Consider the following 25,854-nt stretch of genomic DNA (forward strand, 5'->3'; position numbering starts at 1 on the left):
TGTGAGCCTTATACATACAGAGAAATGCCAGGAACATGAATTAGTTGTTATCACTACTAGCAGAGGATCTACTGTGAGCCTTATACATACAGAGAAATGCCAGGAACATGAATTAGTTGTTATCACTACTAGCAGAGGATCTACTGTGAGCCTTATACATACAGAGAAATGCCAGGAACATGAATTAGTTGTTATCACTACTAGCAGAGGATCTACTGTGAGCCTTATACATACAGAGAAATGCCAGGAACATGAATTAGTTGTTATCACTACTAGCAGAGGATCTACTGTGAGCCTTATACACACAGAGAAATGCCAGGAACATGAATTAGTTGTTATCACTACTAGCAGAGGATCTACTGTGAGCCTTATACATACAGAGAAATGCCAGGAACATGAATTAGTTGTTATCACTACTAGCAGAGGATCTACTGTGAGCCTTATACATACAGAGAAATGCCAGGAACATGAATTAGTTGTTATCACTACTAGCAGAGGATCTACTGTGAGCCTTATACATACAGAGAAATGCCAGGAACATGAATTAGTTGTTATCACTACTAGCAGAGGATCTACTGTGAGCCTTATACATACAGAGAAATGCCAGGAACATGAATTAGTTGTTATCACTACTAGCAGAGGATCTACTGTGAGCCTTATACATACAGAGAAATGCCAGGAACATGAATTAGTTGTTATCACTACTAGCAGAGGATCTACTGTGAGCCTTATACATACAGAGAAATGCCAGGAACATGAATTAGTTGTTATCACTACTAGCAGAGGATCTACTGTGAGCCTTATACATACAGAGAAATGCCAGGAACATGAATTAGTTGTTATCACTACTAGCAGAGGATCTACTGTGAGCCTTATACACACAGAGAAATGCCAGGAACATGAATTAGTTGTTATCACTACTAGCAGAGGATCTACTGTGAGCCTTATACATACAGAGAAATGCCAGGAACATGAATTAGTTGTTATCACTACTAGCAGAGGATCTACTGTGAGCCTTATACACACAGAGAAATGCCATGAACATGAATTAGTTGTTATCACTACTAGCAGAGGATCTACTGTGAGCCTTATACACACAGAGAAATGCCAGGAACATGAATTAGTTGTTATCACTACTAGCAGAGGATCTACTGTGAGCCTTATACATACAGAGAAATGCCAGGAACATGAATTAGTTGTTATCACTACTAGCAGAGGATCTACTGTGAGCCTTATGCACACAGAGAAATGCCAGGAACATGAATTAGTTGTTATCACTACTAGCAGAGGATCTACTGTGAGCCTTATACATACAGAGAAATGCCAGGAACATGAATTAGTTGTTATCACTACTAGCAGAGGATCTACTGTGAGCCTTATACATACAGAGAAATGCCAGGAACATGAATTAGTTGTTATCACTACTAGCAGAGGATCTACTGTGAGCCTTATACATACAGAGAAATGCCAGGAACATGAATTAGTTGTTATCACTACTAGCAGAGGATCTACTGTGAGCCTTATACATACAGAGAAATGCCAGGAACATGAATTAGTTGTTATCACTACTAGCAGAGGATCTACTGTGAGCCTTATACATACAGAGAAATGCCATGAACATGAATTAGTTGTTATCACTACTAGCAGAGGATCTACTGTGAGCCTTATACATACAGAGAAATGCCAGGAACATGAATTAGTTGTTATCACTACTAGCAGAGGATCTACTGTGAGCCTTATACATACAGAGAAATGCCAGGAACATGAATTAGTTGTTATCACTACTAGCAGAGGATCTACTGTGAGCCTTATACATACAGAGAAATGCCAGGAACATGAATTAGTTGTTATCACTACTAGCAGAGGATCTACTGTGAGCCTTATACATACAGAGAAATGCCAGGAACATGAATTAGTTGTTATCACTACTAGCAGAGGATCTACTGTGAGCCTTATACATACAGAGAAATGCCATGAACATGAATTAGTTGTTATCACTACTAGCAGAGGATCTACTGTGAGCCTTATACATACAGAGAAATGCCAGGAACATGAATTAGTTGTTATCACTACTAGCAGAGGATCTACTGTGAGCCTTATACATACAGAGAAATGCCAGGAACATGAATTAGTTGTTATCACTACTAGCAGAGGATCTACTGTGAGCCTTATACATACAGAGAAATGCCATGAACATGAATTAGTTGTTATCACTACTAGCAGAGGATCTACTGTGAGCCTTATACACACAGAGAAATGCCAGGAACATGAATTAGTTGTTATCACTACTAGCAGAGGATCTACTGTGAGCCTTATACACACAGAGAAATGCCAGGAACATGAATTAGTTGTTATCACTACTAGCAGAGGATCTACTGTGAGCCTTATACATACAGAGAAATGCCATGAACATGAATTAGTTGTTATCACTACTAGCAGAGGATCTACTGTGAGCCTTATACATACAGAGAAATGCCAGGAACATGAATTAGTTGTTATCACTACTAGCAGAGGATCTACTGTGAGCCTTATACATACAGAGAAATGCCAGGAACATGAATTAGTTGTTATCACTACTAGCAGAGGATCTACTGTGAGCCTTATACATACAGAGAAATGCCAGGAACATGAATTAGTTGTTATCACTACTAGCAGAGGATCTACTGTGAGCCTTATACATACAGAGAAATGCCAGGAACATGAATTAGTTGTTATCACTACTAGCAGAGGATCTACTGTGAGCCTTATACACACAGAGAAATGCCAGGAACATGAATTAGTTGTTATCACTACTAGCAGAGGATCTACTGTGAGCCTTATGCACACAGAGAAATGCCAGGAACATGAATTAGTTGTTATCACTACTAGCAGAGGATCTACTGTGAGCCTTATACACACAGAGAAATGCCAGGAACATGAATTAGTTGTTATCACTACTAGCAGAGGATCTACTGTGAGCCTTATACATACAGAGAAATGCCAGGAACATGAATTAGTTGTTATCACTACTAGCAGAGGATCTACTGTGAGCCTTATACATACAGAGAAATGCCATGAACATGAATTAGTTGTTATCACTACTAGCAGAGGATCTACTGTGAGCCTTATACACACAGAGAAATGCCAGGAACATGAATTAGTTGTTATCACTACTAGCAGAGGATCTACTGTGAGCCTTATACATACAGAGAAATGCCAGGAACATGAATTAGTTGTTATCACTACTAGCAGAGGATCTACTGTGAGCCTTATACATACAGAGAAATGCCAGGAACATGAATTAGTTGTTATCACTACTAGCAGAGGATCTACTGTGAGCCTTATGCACACAGAGAAATGCCAGGAACATGAATTAGTTGTTATCACTACTAGCAGAGGATCTACTGTGAGCCTTATACACACAGAGAAATGCCAGGAACATGAATTAGTTGTTATCACTACTAGCAGAGGATCTACTGTGAGCCTTATACATACAGAGAAATGCCATGAACATGAATTAGTTGTTATCACTACTAGCAGAGGATCTACTGTGAGCCTTATACACACAGAGAAATGCCAGGAACATGAATTAGTTGTTATCACTACTAGCAGAGGATCTACTGTGAGCCTTATACACACAGAGAAATGCCATGAACATGAATTAGTTGTTATCACTACTAGCAGAGGATCTACTGTGAGCCTTATACATACAGAGAAATGCCAGGAACATGAATTAGTTGTTATCACTACTAGCAGAGGATCTACTGTGAGCCTTATACATACAGAGAAATGCCAGGAACATGAATTAGTTGTTATCACTACTAGCAGAGGATCTACTGTGAGCCTTATACATACAGAGAAATGCCAGGAACATGAATTAGTTGTTATCACTACTAGCAGAGGATCTACTGTGAGCCTTATGCACACAGAGAAATGCCATGAACATGAATTAGTTGTTATCACTACTAGCAGAGGATCTACTGTGAGCCTTATACATACAGAGAAATGCCAGGAACATGAATTAGTTGTTATCACTACTAGCAGAGGATCTACTGTGAGCCTTATACACACAGAGAAATGCCAGGAACATGAATTAGTTGTTATCACTACTAGCAGAGGATCTACTGTGAGCCTTATACACACAGAGAAATGCCAGGAACATGAATTAGTTGTTATCACTACTAGCAGAGGATCTACTGTGAGCCTTATACATACAGAGAAATGCCATGAACATGAATTAGTTGTTATCACTACTAGCAGAGGATCTACTGTGAGCCTTATACATACAGAGAAATGCCAGGAACATGAATTAGTTGTTATCACTACTAGCAGAGGATCTACTGTGAGCCTTATACATACAGAGAAATGCCAGGAACATGAATTAGTTGTTATCACTACTAGCAGAGGATCTACTGTGAGCCTTATGCACACAGAGAAATGCCAGGAACATGAATTAGTTGTTATCACTACTAGCAGAGGATCTACTGTGAGCCTTATACATACAGAGAAATGCCAGGAACATGAATTAGTTGTTATCACTACTAGCAGAGGATCTACTGTGAGCCTTATACATACAGAGAAATGCCAGGAACATGAATTAGTTGTTATCACTACTAGCAGAGGATCTACTGTGAGCCTTATACACACAGAGAAATGCCAGGAACATGAATTAGTTGTTATCACTACTAGCAGAGGATCTACTGTGAGCCTTATACATACAGAGAAATGCCAGGAACATGAATTAGTTGTTATCACTACTAGCAGAGGATCTACTGTGAGCCTTATACATACAGAGAAATGCCAGGAACATGAATTAGTTGTTATCACTACTAGCAGAGGATCTACTGTGAGCCTTATGCACACAGAGAAATGCCAGGAACATGAATTAGTTGTTATCACTACTAGCAGAGGATCTACTGTGAGCCTTATACATACAGAGAAATGCCAGGAACATGAATTAGTTGTTATCACTACTAGCAGAGGATCTACTGTGAGCCTTATACATACAGAGAAATGCCAGGAACATGAATTAGTTGTTATCACTACTAGCAGAGGATCTACTGTGAGCCTTATACATACAGAGAAATGCCAGGAACATGAATTAGTTGTTATCACTACTAGCAGAGGATCTACTGTGAGCCTTATGCACACAGAGAAATGCCATGAACATGAATTAGTTGTTATCACTACTAGCAGAGGATCTACTGTGAGCCTTATGCACACAGAGAAATGCCAGGAACATGAATTAGTTGTTATCACTACTAGCAGAGGATCTACTGTGAGCCTTATACACACAGAGAAATGCCAGGAACATGAATTAGTTGTTATCACTACTAGCAGAGGATCTACTGTGAGCCTTATACATACAGAGAAATGCCAGGAACATGAATTAGTTGTTATCACTACTAGCAGAGGATCTACTGTGAGCCTTATACATACAGAGAAATGCCATGAACATGAATTAGTTGTTATCACTACTAGCAGAGGATCTACTGTGAGCCTTATACATACAGAGAAATGCCAGGAACATGAATTAGTTGTTATCACTACTAGCAGAGGATCTACTGTGAGCCTTATACATACAGAGAAATGCCAGGAACATGAATTAGTTGTTATCACTACTAGCAGAGGATCTACTGTGAGCCTTATACACACAGAGAAATGCCAGGAACATGAATTAGTTGTTATCACTACTAGCAGAGGATCTACTGTGAGCCTTATACATACAGAGAAATGCCAGGAACATGAATTAGTTGTTATCACTACTAGCAGAGGATCTACTGTGAGCCTTATGCACACAGAGAAATGCCAGGAACATGAATTAGTTGTTATCACTACTAGCAGAGGATCTACTGTGAGCCTTATACATACAGAGAAATGCCAGGAACATGAATTAGTTGTTATCACTACTAGCAGAGGATCTACTGTGAGCCTTATGCACACAGAGAAATGCCAGGAACATGAATTAGTTGTTATCACTACTAGCAGAGGATCTACTGTGAGCCTTATACATACAGAGAAATGCCAGGAACATGAATTAGTTGTTATCACTACTAGCAGAGGATCTACTGTGAGCCTTATACATACAGAGAAATGCCAGGAACATGAATTAGTTGTTATCACTACTAGCAGAGGATCTACTGTGAGCCTTATACACACAGAGAAATGCCAGGAACATGAATTAGTTGCTATCAATGCATTACTTTCCACAAAACTACTAAGTTTGGAACATACAGAGCTTAAAAGATCACAGGTGGGTCACTCCCTATCTGATTATACTCTGTAATACTTTCTGCTTATAAACATGATTTTCCCTTCAGTTTGGTGATGAAAGACCAGAAAGAGAAGACCTTTCTTAGGGGCAGTGATGTTGAAGTGTATGCCAATCCCGCATCTATTTTAAACATTTGCTGCCAAACAAAACATGAGGTCCATAATAGACATGGATTGTCTGGAAGGTCAGTGTGCCCACTGAATTTGCGACTTCTCATGGAGTGATACTGGGCTGAATGTTCAACCAGAAGAAACAAGACCCCACTCTTCTTATATATGTTAATAGGTTCATAGGTTCATAGGTTGGTACTAGGCTATCAGCCCTAGGGCCTATACAAGCCTAGCCATAACAATTCCCTGGCTATTTCTTCCCACATTATTTACTTTCCTGGACCCCTGTCTAGCAGGGCGACTGACGTGATCCCTGGGGTGAATTTCCTTTCTCCCATCCAATCGTCAAGGTTCCTCTTGAAGAGGTCCAAAGAGGCACTCTGCTTGACATGTATGGGCAATCTATTCCAGAGTCTGGGGAGTCTCTTGGTCAGGAACCTATCCCTCCAGCATGTTTTGTTTATTGTGATGACAAGGTTTAGATCCCTGGAGCATGTAGCTCTGAGGGATTGGGATTTCTTTAAGTGTAGCATGTCCAACAGCTCTGGGTTTGACATGGCCTTGTATGTTAAGCAGAGATCGCCTCTGAGTAGACGATATGCGACAGAGTATAGCTGGAGTTTGTTAAGGTGGTCAGCGTAGGGCATCTGCTTTAGGCCTGTGATTCTTTTAGTGAGGTATTTCTGAGGCCTTTCCAGTTGTTGCAGATTTCTTGAGAGGTACATACCAAATGGGGCGTTGTATTCTATAATGGGTCTAATGAGGGATGAGTACAGTGGGACTAACTACCTGGTTGGACACCAAAACTAAATAAAGATTGATAGATAGATAGATAGATAGATAGATAGATAGATAGATAGATAGATAGATAGATAGATAGGTAGACAGATAGATAAATAAATACATTGGAGAGTTTCTTCATTGGGGCCATCATATAATAGGGACACTCACATTTTCAGCTCATGTAGCCAGACCTTATAACTTGTGGTAAATATGTCACTGATGCTGCTTAGGTGAATAATGAATAATGAGATGCTGAGCAAGATTGCAGCTCCTTGTGTGACAGTGGCCTCTCTGGCTCCAGACATGTCTTTTATGTTTTTGTGTTGAATTTGTGGATTTTGTTGAGATATCTTCTGTCTGAGGAGTCTGTTCTGACTTCATCAGGTGTGCAGTTTGTCTGCAGCTGTGGTCTGTTGGATCGTTGGATTGTTTGCATTTGGGGACTTGGAGATTTGTGCTGGTTGAGGAAATTTAGGTGGTGAGGTGTACTGGATGCAGTTGGCTTTTGTCTGCTGAGTGAATCGGATCCGATATTGGTGGATGGAGGGATAGGAGTGGTGTTTGAGGATGTTACTTGTGTTGGCGATGATGTTGGAGATGAGACAATGGCAGCATGGATGGAGGAGATTATGGGAGATTGTGGGGAGATCTCTGATCTGGTTAAGGCAGTTGGGCCTTCTGGTGGTAACAGTTGTGATGGATCCAGGTAGCGGAAGACCCGACTATGTCAGACTGTTTAAATCTGGATTTGAGATTCTGTTGGTTGGAGGGAACCTGACTGGTACTTTTGCATGTTGCAGGTGTTGGAATGGAGCTAGTGGCAGTGTGGAGGGAGTGGATGGATGCAGTCACTGTGATCGTCAGGTACCCGTGCATGGTTGATGAAACTTTCTATGCTTTGGTTGGCTTAGACTCTACTGTTGTTGTGTATTTTGTGCATTTATTTGTGTTTATGTTGTATATGAACTTGTTTATGTGTATATGAACTTGGAGAAATGAACTTTCATTCAGCTGTGCATTTTTTGTGTGCAGTCTGAATGACAGTGAAGTTTTCTGTTTACTGTTTATTGTTTAATGTACAAAACATTTTTAGAGGAATAAACTAAATGTGTACAGTGAGCTCATGCAGTACATTATATATCTTATTTATTGTTTTATTTTGAGTGAAAGCTAATTTCAAAATTGAATAGAAGAATAACAATTACGCTAACAATTTCATCTACAAGATTTCTATTATCAGAGATAGTGACATTTAGTTGACAATGCTTTTGAAATAAGTTCATCTGTTTGTTGCACACTAATGCTAGAGTTCTGGCAAATCTAATGTAAGAAAAAAGACATCTGCTACAAGAGAAAAAACACATTTATGCAATTACTTTTTTTAATTTTCCAAAATGGAGACTATTTGAGTTCTCTTCATCTACAGTCACAAAATGCTTTCAGAATGCAACTGACTATAACAATAAAAAATAACTCACTATCTCCAAAAGGCAGAACACAAATATTTTCCTGTCTTAAAGGAAACAATAAAAACTAAGACAAAAAGGCATAAGCAATATTTTGGAGAATGTTCTCTGTCATTTTATTAAATGAGTTCTTAACAGCAGCACAGCTCTGTTTCATAAGAAAAAATCAAATCATTCTGATTCCTCTCAAAAGGAAAGAAAGGCAAAGATGTTCAATATATTTTATTAACTCAAAGAACAATTGAATAAAATGTACTACAAAAGCCATGGAATATGACTACAGGAGGTAGCAGATACCATCTGTGTGGGTATTAGAGATACAGAGTTTGAGGAGTACACCACAATCATGCCTGCTTCTACGGTTCAAAAACTTTTCTTTGCAGCAATTATTGCAGTGGCTTGTGTGCCTCTACATACATTGTGGTTACATATGAACACCTAACTATAATGTACTATACCATGCAAAATGCTGTAAAATGCTAGCCAGAATGATACAACTCCCTGAAACCATTACTTTGGGCATTCCTTATGAATCTCATCTGTGTCCACAGAACATCACAGTGTGACACATATGTAATAGTATACCGTTTATTCTTTAAAAGGGTGCATGATCTGAACATATCACTACATAACATTGCTGCCCATATAGTAGCTAACTGTAGGGTACTTATGTAACATTTTCTATTAATATTAATGAACCATAATAGGTTCACCAAAAACATTTCTTCTACCACTGCCCTTGCATGAAAGTTCACTAAATGTCTTAGATCCCAGCCACTGAAGGTAGGTACTGGAACCTATGTATAAATATGTAAAAACAAACTACCAAAACCACCACTTGCAAATTTTAGCACTGAATATTTTGCCCATGTCGGAGATTTCTTAAGTCCAACATAAGAGTACCTTAAGTCCAACATAAGGCCACCTATTCCACTTCTGCTTTCTGACTTATGCCTTTGTTCTCTACTAAAAGCTTTTTTATTTGTGCCCTGCATGTTCTCAGTGACAAGCTCATGAAGGCTCACAGACCATAGAAGCACCCCATGTACAGTTCTTCTGTTTCATTCTTTTTCATTTAGCACTTTTTATTTTATTTATATTTAGAAATACAATTTTGAATAAACAAAAAAAAGGTGCCCAAACTTGAGGCACTCCTGCAACTTCAGCACATTCATATATGTATAGTTTCAGAAACGTGGTTTCAAAATATCAAACTCCAGGATCACACTAGAGTGGGGAAAAGGGCATATACCTTTTACTTGCCTTAGAGAACTCTACACAGTGCCATATATAGTAAGTTCAGTTCAGTGAAATGAGATCCAGTGAAATGAGTTTTCAGTAATTTGTGTTTTCAGCAATGTGGTCAGGGTGAAATGAAATTCAGTGAAATGAGATTCAATGAAACAAAGTAGACCCATATATATATATATATATATATATATATATATATACATATATATATATATATATATATATATATATATATATATATATATATATATATATATATATATATATATAAAATATATATATAGATATATAGATATATATATATATATATATATATATATATGGATTCCTTTCGCAAGTTCAATGGTCGAAACCATAAAATCAAAGTTTTGAAACTTTGAATGTTTGGAATGGAGATCACTGTACAGCTCAGAACAGGAAATTTACCGTTTTTTTCACTGTAGTGCAATCTCGGAGTCAGTACATTTATTTAGCAGGGGATGTGGGGGCACAGGGGGGCTTACCCTCTCCAAAAACATAAAAAATGTGTTTTTATTTTTTTATTACAATTTCGAAGTTTTAAAACTTCGATATTATAGTCTCGACTATTCGCAGTTCAATGTTTTGAAACATCAAGCGAAGTAGATCCATATATATATATATATATATATATATATATATATATATATATATTTTTTTTTTTTTTTTTTTGGGGGGGTTGTTTGACTTTTGCATGTGTCCAGATTGATTTAGCTTTAACAGAAAGGAAATCATTAAGATGTAGTAGAACCTTAAAATGTTCTTCATAAGGATCATTGCTGTAGTAGCCTAAGCTATATGGGTTACATCCTACTAAGAATATAACAGCCAACCAGCTTCCAAAGCTTCAATGTCTCTTCCATGTGTTCAAAGCCTTAGTCAGCTTCTAAAGTTCAGATAAGAGAGCATTCCTCAGCAGTCTGTTGAGGTTCGACAGTCAGGTAATGCAATTCAATTGCTGGGCAGATCAGTTTCCTTCAGGGGAAAAAAGTTTCCACTTTGCTTTGTAAAACAGAAAACTTACCTTTTCTGTAAAACTTAATTACTTACGTCAGGAAAAGTGTTTTTAATGACTGTCATGTGAACCAACAACTATTGCTGTTAGGCTTCCATGAGAATCAGGCACCTTTTTCAGCTGTACCATAGAGCAACCTACTGGTTCATTGGTTCTTCCTTCTTCCAGCCACAAAAAGATGAACAGCCTTTGCCACCACAGCAGCTGCTAAATTGCCTCAGCTGCATATGGTAGACTGCTGTGTCAAAAACTGGTTACTTGGATGTCTCATCTTTTTCCTTGAGTCCTGCTGGTATAGTTCCTACAGCCACCAAGGATCAGGGGTTAGATACAATCTCCATGGCTGTTGAAGTACCCTTGGTGGACAAGGGAGCAACTCTTGAAGGTCCTGTGAGAAGGGGCAGAGAATGCCACCCTGTCTAGCCTTTATGCTGTACCTATCCCTAGGGAGCTTTTTTCCTGGCAAAAGGGAATCTATTTCTTCAAAAATTCCTGTCAATAAGTTAAACATATGATTTTTTCTGTCTCAGTTACTTGACAGGAGTATTTTATTGGACTTGGTACAGGATTTTGTGCAGGCTTCCTGTATGGCCATGTGTAGTAAAAGAAAAGGGGAATTCCTCATGTTCAGACAAGATCCAATAATTTGAACCCCAGAATGATTATGAAGGGGCATTTTTTTTCTTGTCTCCTCAGATTTCTCATTCATATTTTATGGAGAGTGTGGATTCAGCTATTCCCTTAGAAGGGTTCTCTTTCTCTGAAACTGTTTCCAGAATGAATGACTTATTTTAGAGGGAAAACAGTGAGGTTTACCAGACCCTTTATTGGAAGTATTATGAGATATTACAGCTGGAATTGCCAGAACCTACTCCCATTCCTCCTGTTTGGTCTGCATTGGAGGATGCTTTAGTCACAGGCTGCAAACTCCATGACAGTCAGCCAGCTGCTCTGAAAAATCACTTTTTAAAGTGCCTCAGCATTTAAGATTTTATACACTCTGCAGAGATCAAAGCCATCAGCTATTGGTTTAGTGACTTCAGCTGCTGCTAAACATCTGGTTACTAGTAATCCCTCTCCTTCTGACTAGGATGGGAAGGTCTTTCATAAATTTGGGAAAAAGTGCATTCTGCAAAAAGTTTTTTTTTAGAATTCTCAGTTCATATATGGAAGTGTGTTCTTATCTCTTATGAGAATACAAGGAATATGTTGGCATCTGTTTCCTTTTGTGAGGAGAAGTCTGCTTTGTGTAACTTAGTTTATTCTGTGCCTCAAGTGACTACCCACTGTTTGAAATTTAGATACCATTTGGCTATTGTCACTTCCATGGCTTCTGCCACTGGAACAGCTATGAGGAGGTTTGCCTGATTGTATTCCCAAAATTTCCTAGAAGATGTCAAAAATGAGATTTAGAATTACCCATTAGATAGCAAACTACTGCTTCACCTCTGCTCCAGAGGTCATTAAAAAGTGTGATGAGAGGAACGCTGATGCAAGGGAATTCTGAAATTTTTCTCCTTCCTTCTCCAAGTTTACCAAGAGATTCAATGCTCTATCTCTCTCTCTCTCTCTCTCTCTCCAATTTTCTTTAAACTGCAAATGGAACAGTCCCATCAAGCTGCTGGTTAGCAAATGTTCAAAAGGCAATGACAGTGTCATTCCAAAATGAAAGCAGGACCCCCCCCCCAGAACAAGGACAGTCTAATAAGTCTGAATGACTATATGAAGGATCCCCCACACACACACACACACACACACACACACACACACACACACACACACACACACACACACACACACACACACACACACACACACACACACACACACACACACACACACACACACACACACACACACACTCCCACCTTGGAACTTCCTTAATCATTGCAGAAAGTCTGAACCTCTATTTCACTATTTGGTAACAGATTGTTTCAGAGGGATGGGTCCTGACAGTAATCTATCAATGTTACAGATGGGGGTGAGAGTTTCTCCACCTCTCACCTTTTCAGGGGTTCAGACCGAACTCTTCTTTTCCTTCCTGTCTCCCAGAATTTGTTTCCTAATGGGATGGTAGAAACTAAACTATCCCTCCTCCTCATTTAGGGGAGAGGAAGGTTATTTGATATTTCTCTTGCCAAAGAAAGAAGATTCTTAGAGACTTATTCTGGATCTTTCCTTTCTGAACCTGTTAGTGATAGTGCCCACGTTCAACATGTCATCACTTCACAAATTGTTACCCCTTATTCCCCATTTATGTTTTTTTAGTGATTCTAGATTAAAAAATGGATATCATCACATTCTTATAGATCCAGATTTCTGATTTTTCATATTTTTGTCTGTGTCTGGATCACATTATTAGTTCTTTGTAATACTCTTTGGGCTATATACTGCATCTAAGTTGTTCAAAACTGTCTAGTTCATGTGACAGCCCACTACAGACTACAGTATATTCACATTTTTAGTTATAAAGATGACTGTCTTATCTTTGCAACATGATTTTCAAATTGTCAAGAATCTATAAAACGGGTAAGGGATCACCTTTACAGGATGGAATAACAATACAACACAGGGTTGCTTTCATGGGGCATCTACTGGATACCTCAGTTTAAAGAGCTTTTCATCCACAGGAAAACAGATCCATGTTTAGATCTATTCCTGTGGTCTCCCACTCATGCTAAAGACTCAGCAGGAGAATTTGTTAGGATCCTGGGTCTCATGACATTTGTTATCATACCTCTCTCAACTGTCTGGAGTTTCACAGAATGTCCAGATTTTTGCCTCATATTTTTTATCTTTTTCTCATAAAACTTGTGGATCTGGATCTCTGGCAAAACATTGAGGATTGAAGTCAGTAAATAATGAGACACATTTTGGTTTCAGACTTCATATACTTCACAAAATATATGGTGATCAAAACCCGGTATTCTAGCAAGAGAAATATTTAAAATTTGCCCCTGATTTAGGGCCTTGGTTCGCTCATTCTTTTCCTGCTGTCTCCATATTTCTTTTTCTCAGAGATCGAATGGTATGTATATGATTCTCATGACACCTCTCTCAAGACTCTATCTAAGAAAAAGTAAATGCTACCTGAAATCTCTATGGTCCCAACATCAACAACCCTTGACTTTTCAGATTCCAGTTTGGAAAGTTTATGAACAGGGAGATTATGCAGTGGAGGCACCAAATTTGTCAGAATCCAGGTCTCGCATTCTCCTTCACAGCTCCGAACAGTCAGTCTCAACAGATGCCTCAGACCTTGCTTGGGGAGCAGTTCGTATGGAAATAAAAGTGCAAGGACTTTGAAACAAGAAAGACAGAACAAAATACATAAGAGGAAGACTAATAAAGGTTTAATGAAATCAAGAAATGAATTTAGCAGGTAATACACACATAACAATAAGAAAGGTTTTTATAAACATAAAATTCTAATTTTAGCCTTATAGATAATAATATAGTTGCAACTGACCACAAAAGACTGGCTAACATATTTGGAGCTAAGTGATTTGTCTAGTAACTGAACTTATACCACTGAGGATGTAGAAACAAGCTGGCAGGATATTTGCCAAGAAATTTCTAAAGAAATGGTGCTAAATGCTATTAAGTGTATTAAATATAGCTGAGCAGCTGGTACAGGTGATACAAATGGATACTTCCTAAGTAATATCCTCAGGTACATAACACCATTCATAACATACCTTTTTGAAAGTTACTGCCCTCTGGGATTTCATGTAAACTGTTCAAAGATGCCATTTTTATATGCAAACCCAAGAATAACACAAATGCCATTGGAGACACCTGTCACCCTATTAGCTTAACTAGCATTGCAAGGATGTGATATGACGGTATAATTCTGCAGCTGCTTGCAGTAACAGTTAAACAGGGACAGAATGTCAAACAACATGAGTTTGTGAAGGGATATTCATGTTTGACAATTTAATTTGTAGTTAAATGTAATAAACATAATAGACCAGGGACTGACAGAAGGTGTAATTTATTTAGAGCTAACCATCCTTTGATTCACTACATCACCAGGACATTTTAAATGTCATTAGATCATTATATGACACTTGCATCACAAGGAACATTGCTAGCTGCATTCTAAGTACAAGTTTTAGAGTGAAAATATTTTCAAAGAGGTGAAAGTGGGAGTTGTCCAGGGTTTGATGCTTGGGCAAGCATTGTTTAACATTTTTATGTCTGAAGCTATTGATAAATGAGTTTGCAGATGATACTAAAGTAGAGAACCAAGCACCCTTGCAAAAGTCGGTCGGTACTCTTGATAACTTGTCAGAACAACCAAATACACATTTCAGTCAAGAAATCTTTAAGACACACAAAATAACAAGGTTGATGACTGCATTTCATTTTTATTTTTTAGAAGTCTCTTGAACAACAGTTTGTGGACAGTCTTAATTTATATGCAAAGACATTCCTAGATATCCTGTCCTGAAACCCTGAATTTGTTTAACTAAGTAGATTAACTGAACACTAAACTTGTCTCTGCAGACCCGTAAGGCCTTCCCACCCTTTTCATTATTTCCACATAATTCTACAACGTGTAAACTGCTAAAAGCTGTGCTGATTTTAATTGCACTGGTATCCTGCTACATGTTTCCTTGAAGCACCGAAATGCCCCATCCCCTTTTCTGATGGTACCTTGGTGCCCAGTCAGCAGAATTCAGTTGGTTTGTTTGGTCTGACCTTGGTCTTGCTTACGCCCACTGCACTGGGTTATGAGTTTCATTGTTTTTTTTGTTTGTTTTTTCTTTTTCCCACTAATTTCCTTGTGTTTTTTCCTGGAGTTATTTCATTATTCTTTCTCCTGAGAAAGCATTTCGAAAAACCCTGATTCTTTGTTTCTTTTATTAACTGCATTTTGCTGATATCTTCTGTTTCTTCACAAATACATAAGTATCAATTGGTGTATTCCTTATTTTGTTTTTCTTCTATATCGTGTGCATACATAAAATGTTTCATTTTCTTATGTGACTGCTTTAGCTATGCTTTCCTGAAATTGATCCTTTGCTTTTTTGAGCAACTGCTTCTACATCTGGTTGCAATAAACAACATTATTGTGAATTTATTTATTTAGTCAACATTCAGTATTTCAAGATAACCAAAACAGTGTCCTTTTTTTGACTTTTTGTTTAAGACAAATGCATGCAACATCCATTAACACAATTTGAATGGACCTCTAGTTTTTTTATCGCGGTGGTGGTGCTGCGGTAGCGTTGTCGCCTCACAGTAAGACGCTGTCCGGTTCAATTCTCAGCTAGAGCATCTTCTGCATGGAGACATGCGTGAATGGGCGTACCTTAGTTGAAGGTTGTGCGTCAGGCCTGGCAAACCGGTACGTAAAAAACAACTGCCAATCATTAGTGGACTGGAGTTCTGCTGTGGCGACCCCTAACCAGGAAAAGCCAAAAGACACAAACCATTATACCCCATAGCTGTCCATTTGTGAATTTTTGGGGCATTATGCAGTATTCTTACATTATATCTTCCAGAAGTTTAGGGTGCTCATTTTATTCTTGGTTCTTCGACATAGATAATGCAGCAATGACACATGCTGCTCACACGCATATCTGAACCCTTTCTGTCTCATTCTGTCACAGACACACACACGCACCTACAGACACACACAAACACCTACACACACACACACCTACACACACACACAAATACACACACACGCACACACGCACACAGGCTCACACACTCACAGACTCACACACTCACACACAGACACACAGACGCACACACGTACACAAACATACGCACACACACCCATGCACACACACATATGCACATACACACACATGCACCTACACACACACAACACACACCTACATACACACACACACACACACACACACACACACACACACACACACACACACACACACATGCACACACACACACACACACACACACACACACACACACACACACACACACACACACACACATACACACATGTGCGTATGTGCACACTCACACACACATGCACACATCCGCACACATATACACACGCACGCACACATGCACATATACACATGTACACACACATGCGCGCACACACAAGCACATGCACATGCATGCACATACACATGCACACACACTTACACACACACACTCACAGGCACGCACACACATACACACACACACACACACACACACACACACACACACACACACACACACACACACACACACACACACACACACACATGCACACACACACACACACATGCATACACACACATGCACATACGCACGTGCCCACATGCACACACACACACACACGCACGCGCGCACACACATGCACCTACACACACACACACACACACCCACATGCACACACACACACACACACACACACACACACACACACACACACACACACACACACACACCCACATGCACACACACACACACACACACCTACAAACACACACACACAAACAGCCATACATACACGGACACACACACATATGCACACACACGCACACACACACACACACGCACACACATGCACACATGCGCACACACACATACACACACATATATAAACATACACACACATGCATGCCCGTGCCGTCACACACACACATTGTCATGGGCACAAACACACATGCACACACATACATGGACACACACACATATGCACACATATGCACACACACACATACACACACATATATAAACATACACACACGCGCGTGCCCGTGCCGTCACACACACACACACACACACACATTGTCATGGGCACAAATACACACACACACACACACAATTCTCATGGACACAAAAACACACACACACACACACACGTACACACACATGCATACATACACACATTTACACACACACACGGACACACGCACACACACATGCACACATATGCACACACAGATACACACACATAAACATACACACACGTGCATGCGCCCGTGCCGTCTCACACACACACATTGTCATGAGCACAAACACACATGCACACACACACACAGACACACACACACACAGACACACAATTCTCATGGGCACAAAAACCCATACACACACATACATAGAGACACATACACACACATACATAGAGACACGTACATACACACACACACACACACACACACACACACACACACACACACACACACACACACACGGACATGCACTAATGGGCAAATAAGTGCAAGCACATGCCATTCTAAAACAAAAAGACTGAGAACTGCTAGCAGTTTGAGCCTTTCTTATGAAGCATGATCATGCTGTTTGATTTGTTTTCATTTAAGTTTTTCCACTCAGCAGTCATGTGATATACTAAACTATTCCTTCAGAGTGCCTTACCTCTTCCCCCATAGGTTGCAAGATATCAGTTTGATATGTAGAGTATCCTTATAAGGAAAGGGCTTCACAGAAAAAGATGTGTGGATTGTGGAATGATTTCTTCTAGTCAGTATAATCAGAGCATCTCTTCTTCCTTATTGTTTACAGAAAAAAATCCATATATTGACTATTTGACTATTTCCCTACAATAAGGACTAGAACCTAAACCCCACCTAAAGGCAGTGCACTTGATGCATTTCTAGCCAAGTCATGCTATTTATAGCCAAGTCATGCTTAGCGCCTACTACATTTTAGGTGCTGCTAAAATTTTATGACACTTATCTTCAGTGAAAGCCACAGATTTAATAATATCTGACTAGATGCAGTTTTTTTTTTTGTGTGCCAGCCTTGCTTAGAGTAACACTGTCCTGCTTCTGATTTATCACAGACCATTTGCTAATCTTGTCTATTTCCTTGCAGTACACTTGGTAACTATTCATAGGTAATTACTAGGCTTGGGGTCCATGAGACCTTGGAGGAGCCTAGCCCAAATTCTAGTTGCCCCAGGCATCGTCAGGTTGAATATCTTGTTCAAGGTCACAGAGTAGGCAAATGATAGCCAAGGGACTCAAACCCTGTACTACAGGAACTGTGGACCATTGCCTTAACTCTGTGCCAACTACCAAAAACGTTGCTTACATTGTAAAGAGATAGTATTGGATTTCAGTGAGGCTTTTCTCTAAATTGCAGAATTTTTGAAAGCCATAACTAACCTGTTGCTTTTGAGTGCATTTGCCATTTTTGTACTTTTCTGGTTTAAATGCATCAGTACTGATTGTAGAAACTGCTTATTCACCAAAAGTATGGCAGAAAGACTCACTTTGCAGACAAATCTTGTTTGCTGATGTTACTTCCTTCAGGTTCCATCAAAGCTAATGAATCATTTGTTAGCTCTTGTAAGCTTTTGATATGCTGTTCACTGCCTATTGATAACACAAAGCTCCTATTTGCCATTTCTTTCTTCAGGACTAATGTGTTAAAGTAACAGTTATAAGTAAAAAGACAGATTTAAGTTGAAAGCAGCAGGTTTTGAGAACTGTTAAGCAGATGTGAATGCTGGGTTATGTTTCTAAAATGTCTTTAAATTTGAGTTAAGCTGAGTACACCACATTTAAATTCAGTGAATGGTGCGATTGAAAAGTAATGACTGAATGCCATTTTTAGGTTCTTTTATTTATTTATCTACAGTTTGTTGACTGTGAACGTCCATTGAGCCAAGATGAGCCCTTTTTCAATGGAGGCCTGGGGAGAAAACCTCCAGAGTAAAAGTATATACAAAAATCAGCAAGAAGTTGTACCAGGAGTTAATACAGTAATAGCTGGTTGAATAGCTTGTTCTTTTTTTACAAAATACACAACACCTTGTAATTAATAGTGTTTCATTTCCCTGTTCCCTAATTTCCTGCCTTTTTGAATTGTAACACATGTTTACGGACTGCAGGAGCAATGAGTGAGACAACTTTCAGACACTCCAGTAGCACTATGTTCATGAACCCCTAGTTTAGAAGTACTGCATCCACATCACATGACTTGTAGTAGTCTGCTTTGGCTAATGCTATTTGTCTTAGGTTTCCTATTGATTTTCCATTTGCATGATGGTCATTTGCTATCTGGAGAAATTACTATAGTGTAGTGCTTTAGAACAAAACATTTTCTTCTAGTTAGAGACCTCCTTTAAATGTTCTTCTGACAGGAGATGCCTGGACAGTCTTCTTCTTCTTCTGTTGGCTGTTCCCATTAGGGGTCGCCACAGCAGATCAACTGTTTCCATTTCTTCCTGTCCTCTGCATCGTGCTCTGTCACACCAACCACCTGCATGTCCTCTCTCACCACATCCATAAACCTTATCTTAGGCCTTCCTCTTTTCCTGTTACCTGGCAGCTTCATCCTTAGCATCTTTTTCCCAATATACTCTGCATCCCTCCTTAGCACATGCCCAAACCAACGTAATCTTGCCTCTCTGGCTTTGTCTCCAAACCTTCCAACTTGGGCTGACCCTCTAATATACTTATTCCTAATCCTGTCCATCCTTGTCACACCCAGTGCAAATCTTAACATCTTCAACTCTGCCACGTCAGGTTCTGACTTTTTGTTAATGCCACTGTCTCCAACACATATAACATAGCTGGTCTCACTACCCTCTTGTAGACCTTCTCTTTCACTCTTACTAGTACTTGTCTGTCACAAATCACTCCTGAAACTCTTCTCCACCCACTCCATCCTGCATGTACTCTCTTCTTCACCTCTCTTCCACACTCACCATTACTCTGAACTGTTGATCCCAAGTACTTAAACTCGTCCACCTTCACCACCTCTACTCCCTGCATCCTCACCATTCCTCTAGCCTCGGTCTCATTCACACACATATATTCTTAGTCCTACTGACCTTCATTCCTCTTCTCTTTAGAGCATATCTCCACCTCTCCAGGGCCTCCTCCACCTGTTCCCTACTCTCACTACAGATCACAATGTCATCTGCAAACATCATAGTCTACGGAGACTCCTGTCTGATCTCGTCTGTCAAACTGTCCATCACCATTGCAAATAAGAAAGGACTCAGAGCTGATCCTTGATGTAATCCCACCTACACCTTAAACGCATCCACCACTCCCACCGCAGACCCCACCGCTGTCACACTACCCTCGTACATATCTTGTACCACTCTTACATACTTCTCTGACACTCCCGACTTCCTCATACAATACCACAACTCCTTTCTAGGCACCCTGTCATATGCTTTCTCTAAGTCCACAAAGACACAATGCAACTCCTTTTGGCCTTCTCTGTACTTCTCCATCAACACTCTCAGAGCAAACATCGCATCTGTAGTGCTCTTTCCTGGCATGAAATCATACTGCTGATCACTAATCATCACGTCCCTTCTTAACCTAGCTTCCACTACTCTTTCCTATAACTTCATGCTGTGACTGATCAGTTTAATCCCTCTGTAGTTACTACAGCTCTGCACATCACCCTTATTCTTAAAAATCGGTACCAAAACACGTTTTCTCCATTCCTTAGGCATCCTCTCACTTTCCAAGATTTCATTAAACAATCTAGTTAAAAACTCCACTGCCATTTCACCTAAACACCTCCATACTTCCACAGGTATGTCATCTGGACCAGCAGCCTTTCCATTCTTCATCCTCTTCATAGCTATCCTTACTTCCTCCTTGCTAATCCACTGCACTTCATGATTCACTATCCGCACATCATCCAACCTTCTCTCCCTCTCATTCTCTTCATTCATCAGCCCCTCAAAGTACTCTTTCCATCTGCTCAACACACTCTCCTCGCTTGTGAGTATGTTTCCCTCATTATCCTTTATCACTCTTACCTGCTGCACATCTTTTCTAGCTCAGTCCCTCTGTCTAGCCAATCGGTACAGGTCCTTTTCTCCCTCCTTAGAGTCCAAACTTTCATACAGCTCTTCATACGCCTTATCCTTAGCCTTCGCCACCTCTCTCTTTGCCATGTATCTCATCTCCTTATACTCTAGTCTACTTTCTTCATCTCTTTGACAATCCCACTTCTTCTTCACCAACCTCTTTCTCTGTATACTCTCCTGTACTTCTTCATTCCACCACCAGGTCTCCTTGTCCTCCTTCCTCTTTCCAGATGTCACACCAAGCACCTTTCTAGCCATCTCTCTTACTAGCTCTGCTATAGTTACCTAGCTATTCGGTAATTCTTCACTGGCACCCAGTGCCTGTCTTAACTCTTCCCTGAACTCTACCTCACAATTACCGTTTTTCAATTTCCACCATTTGATCCTTGGTGCTGCTCTTACACTCCTCCTCCTCTTCTTGATCACCAATATCATCCTACAAACCACCATCCTATGCTGCCTAAACTGCCTGGACAGTACAAGTCACATTTTAGTAAAACTATTTTCCCATTGTGTATTTCTGTGTTACTTAGGTCACACATCTTGCAGTGGGGTCAGTATGTTTTGAATAATGTTGCCACATTCTCTAGGTGAGTTGGGGCCTAGCTAAGCTAATGCATTGTCATGTTTGGTCTTGAGAGCTGCATACTTTTCTTATTTGGCAGTTGGTCCTTGTGGTTGACCAGACCACAGGTGGTACCTGGGATTGAACAACATCGAGTGTACGCTATAAGACTTTTACTCTACAAAATACACAAAAACAAAATGTCAATACATGATTCATAGACAGTGTGAATACTGCAGAGCTGTGGAAGTGATACACTAATGTGTTTCAAGCAGGCAGCTGGTATAAAATGCATAGGCAAATGACCTACACGATATATGCAACAGCGGTAATAGGAGAAGCCAGTGTGCCTCTGTGTTATGAGGCTTGGCAATGCCTTATTCCTGCCGAGTATGCATTTCTCAGGAGATACAAATGATTGCACAAATGCAAGAACTGGTAAAGCTGTTATTACAAGTCCAATGAAGTTTAAATTGTGAGTCCCACTCCATCTAAATACCCTGTCCTTATGCAGTGTACTACACGGAGCATGTATTCTAGTGCAGAATGGAGAATCAGTCTCATGCACATACATGTGCATATGTTTGCTTCTGTATTATTTACTGATTAGTGTACAACAGCTAGGTCCATATTCTTTCCCCACCAAACTCGACATCTCACCTGAACACGAGGTGTTATATCCAAGTCAGGTACACAGTAAACTATGTGCTCTCTGGTTACTGTCCCTGTTCCCATGAGTTACTACGTTCATTCATTAGACGGGCTAATATCTGCTTTGCTGTGCCACCATATCATGTGCAAGCTTTGTCCACCTAATGTTTAGTGTGCTATACCATTAGAAGGCATAGTATGCTGTACTGTACATTGCCTATAAGAACATCCCATGCCTGTCATTCATGATGCTTCAGTGCAACACTCACAGCATCATCAAACTGCAACATGCAGTGAGCCAATCATTTCATTGAACACTGTAGTGAGCATGCTGAAAAAGAAGCGCAGCTCTGTTTTATCTGTCAGCACTTGATTATTTTCCAGCTGGCATCTCGTATACCATATGCAGGGCATCTGTTGGACAGGCTATATATATATAGATAGATATACTTACTGGGCATAGTATTGTATAAGCAAGAACCTGGTTTAATAACTTGTTAATGGACTCTTTTCATGGGAATCCATGTCTAATGGCTATACTTACTGGGGGCAGACTTATCTTCCTAGATCTTATCCTGAATGGTAAATTAATGATTAAACTGCACATTGATAAAGTCATTACCCATGTAACAAAAGATTCATCTTCTTCTTTAAGGCCAGAAAATCCATGATGGACACAATTAAGCTTTCTACTTCTTGAATGGTTCTTTTACCTTCACTTGTCTATGCTTCTGTTATTTAATCTGATCATAGCCCATCAGTGTTCATAAATGTGACTGGGCACATAACAAAGCTGACCAATTTGGCCTTTGTTGGTAAAGTGTAACTGTTTTTTGATTAACACTCATGACTTCACTGATAAAAATGTGCATTTTTTGAAAAAGAAAGACGTTTGAGAGTTCTAAACCATAAAAAAAAGAGAAAAAAAAATTAAACTCACCACTTGTCAGCTTCTAGTTTATTTAAAGTTGAGTCCATTAGTGGTATATCTAAGCTCAGACTCAGCACTTCTCTCATATCAGCTAAAGTTGTCTCTCTTAGTCCACTAGTGCTACAATCCAGCTCATATTCAATACTCCTCAGATACCAGATTTGCTGTAGTTGCCCACCTGTGAGCTCCAGTAGCTTGGCTAAAGTAGCCCCATTATCATCATATAGACTCTAAAAATGTGAGACGTGTTTATATGCAGCCCACACCTCCAGGTTTGATCAGAACGATGTTATACAAAATTCCATTAACAGTTAACAACCTGAAACTGACACTGCACTATTGGAGTAACACGACCCATTAGTTCCTGTTCAGTTACACTTACCTACTCCCTGTAACTTTAAACTCATCTGTTACTCTCTGCCGCTCATAACACTTTCTGTGCATCTATCACTAATTCTTCTCTATATACAGTCTGGTTTGCTGGAGCTGTACTGTGTCTGTGTACAAATACTGTCCTTGAGTCACAGTATCATTCAAATACTGCACGTTTGTATGTTGCAGTAGTTATGGAATATGTCATGAATTTGTATTTATTTTTTTTTATCGTTGTGCCATTTTAGACTTTTTTACCCACTTCTCTGTTGTGAACGGTAGATCGACTCTACATGTTTGGGATAAGATGGCTAATAAACATAAATAAATAAATATATGAAAAACTATGGTTGTAGTTTCTTTGTTCGTGTGATTTTTCATTGAAATGTGAATTCCCAGATACTTTTGATTGACTCACATCTCTGAACATGCAGCGATGGACATGGTATAAGTTCGTTGGATAATGATGTTTATTTAGGAAGTCTTTCATTTTTCTCCGCTGCTGATTTATCTTGCAGGTGGAACTGGGTGGAGAGGTAAAGTCTCCACATTAGAGGATGCATGGGGGCTTGCATTCAGAAAAAAAAATGATTTCTTACAGTTTCAACTGAATGCACTCAACAATTTTTTGCCACTGACTTGAGTGTTGGTGTTTGTAATACATCCAGTCAATGTAGCAGATGTTTTATCTGAAGCTTTGTCCACTATTCTCTCCTGTAAATTGGCATTGGTAAGTGGAAAGTACATACCTTATATAATGTAATAAATACCTAAACAAATCAATTTTCAAAGGCTGATAAAGTACACTGGTATCTCTTGTTATGCTGCTAGTGCTTTGATTTGCAATACTTCTGAGATGTTACCAGTCCTGTAGCAAGTATAGTTATGTTTCAACAGATTCACTTTATATTTCTGGATAGTTAGCAACATTTTAGCTCCTAATCAAAGTTCCCATGTGGCTAATGTATGTTGTGACAGATTATTTGACAGATGTGAGACATATTATCCTTTCAGGAAAGCTATGCCATACCCACTCCTACATTATGAATATACTTTAACAGTCCCCTAATGTAGCATGTTGAACAACACATGTAGTTTTATAGATGTGAGTCAAAGCCATGTCTATATAAAGTTACTGTACACTTGCTGTAATTCACTCAGTGCTTGCTCTGTGCACAGGTAACATTACTCTCTGTAAGTGGATTAGTGGTTTCAGAGTTGTTCTGGTAGCTATATGAGTTGGCTTATATGTATATGCTAAGAAAGAGGAAGGCTAGCGAATGAAAATGTCATGGCTGGAACTTGGAAAAAGCAAAAAATGTTAGTGCATAATGGAATTGTGGTTTGCTTATACAGCACAAACTGAAAAATTATTGTATTGGATAACATTCCTTCTTAGAAGCACGTGGAAATATAACTACGTTATGGTTCTGTCTTGTTATGAGTCAATGAAAAATGTGGTTGTTAATGATTTAATAATAAATCTTATCATTTTATCTGATTTATTTTTAATTTGTTGATTGGGTTAGTCCCCCTAGTCTAGCAGTCTCTCTTCAAGGTGGGACTTGAGGTGGTATGTATGCTACAAGAGGAAATTTGGCCGGGTCATCAGAAAACTTCCCCTAGTTTTTTTTAAAGTACCATTGGACCTTTTACATC

Source organism: Protopterus annectens, chromosome 15.part0 (genome assembly GCF_019279795.1).
Source record: "Protopterus annectens isolate FY-2018-M chromosome 15.part0, PAN1.0, whole genome shotgun sequence".
Lineage (NCBI taxonomy): Eukaryota > Metazoa > Chordata > Ceratodontiformes > Protopteridae > Protopterus > Protopterus annectens.